Source organism: Octodon degus, unplaced genomic scaffold (assembly GCF_000260255.1).
Source record: "Octodon degus isolate 3935 unplaced genomic scaffold, OctDeg1.0 scaffold00104, whole genome shotgun sequence".
NCBI lineage: Eukaryota > Metazoa > Chordata > Mammalia > Rodentia > Octodontidae > Octodon > Octodon degus.
In genome coordinates this window covers 3,510,653-3,512,201 of record NW_004524680.1, presented here as the reverse complement: position 1 = coordinate 3,512,201, position 1,549 = coordinate 3,510,653, and positions in this window count along the sequence as shown.

Sequence of the window (1,549 nt, the reverse complement as noted above, 5' to 3'; positions counted from 1 at the left end):
AAAAAAAAAAAAAAAAAAAAAGCAAGTGAATTTATAAAGATGTCTGAATATAAGGACAACATAAAAAAATCAATTACAGGGGCCGGGGAGATGGCTCAGTTGAATAATCGCTTGCCTAGCAAGTGCAAGAGCCTGAGTTCAATCCCCCGTTCCACAAAAACAAACAAAACAAAACAAAAAATCAATTACAGGCCTGGCATAGTGGAGCACATCTGTAATCCCAGACTATGGGAGGTTGAGGCAGGAGGATCATTGTGAGTTTAAGGCCATCCCTGGCTACATAATCAAGTTCAAAGCCATCAAGCACTACATAGTGAGACCCTGCCTAAAAAAAAAAAAAAAAAGTTAAGCACATACTACTAGCAAAACACAAATAGAAATGGCAGTGTGAGAAACCAAAATTGCAAATAAATACCAAAATGTAAAATAGATATTGGGGGCCAGGGATATAGCTCGGCAGCTTAAGTGCCTGCCTGGCAAGCACAAGGTCCCAAGTTTGATCTCCAGTACTAAAAAGGCCAACAAGATAGCTCTAACTAAACACCTGCTTAGGCAAGCTCAGGGACCAGGGTTCGATCCCTCCTGGCACCACAAGCTGTGCTGCCCCTCCCCCATGTGCTGAGATGGTGATTGAGACTGGGCATGGTGGCAAACAGCTGTAATCCCAGTGCTGGGGAGGCTGAAAACAAGAGGATCACTACAAGTCTGAGCTATATGGTAAGACCCTGTACCAAATACATTTTTAAAAAATAACTTAAATAAATTTAAAAAATAAAATGTACCAATCAAATAAAAAGTGAAAAAAGAGAGAGGAGGAAAGAAGAAAGACGAAAGAACTACACACAAAGGCAAGTCAATTAAACTGACAGAGACATCAACAATCAGCTGGAGAAGGGGGGCTCTGTAAAGGCAGAAGATAATTTTCTTTTTCTTTTCTTTTTTTTGAGGCAGGGTCTCACTATGTAGTTCAGACTGGCCTTGAACTCACTCTACAGCCCAGGGTAGGCTCAAACTAGTGGTGATCCTCCTGCCTCAGCCTCCCTAGTGCTGGGATTACAGGCGTGTGCCACCATACCCAGCTCAGAGGATCAATTTCAACCCAGGATCCCTTACTCAGCAAACTGCCAGCTGAAAAGAACAAAACAAAGTCATTTTATGGTAAACAAGACTAAAATAATCTACTATCTATAGATTTAAGATTTAGGGTGAAAGGACTATAGGCATTAAGCTTAATTGTAAAACTTTAACTTCAGCTTACAAAAAAATTCAATCTATAATGCATAAAAGATATATTTCAATCAGAGGCTGAGGCAAGAGGGTCACAAGTTCAAGCCCAACATAGAGAAGTCAGCAATTTAGCAAGATCCAGCCTCAAAATTAATGAAAAAGCCTTTCGGCCGGAACCGCCATCTTCCAGTAATTTGCCAAAATGACTAATACAAAGGGCCAGAGGAGGGGAACCCGGTATATGTTTTCCAGGCCTTTTAGAAAACATGGGGTTGTTCCTTTGGCTACATACATGCGAATCTACAAAAAGGGTGATATTGTA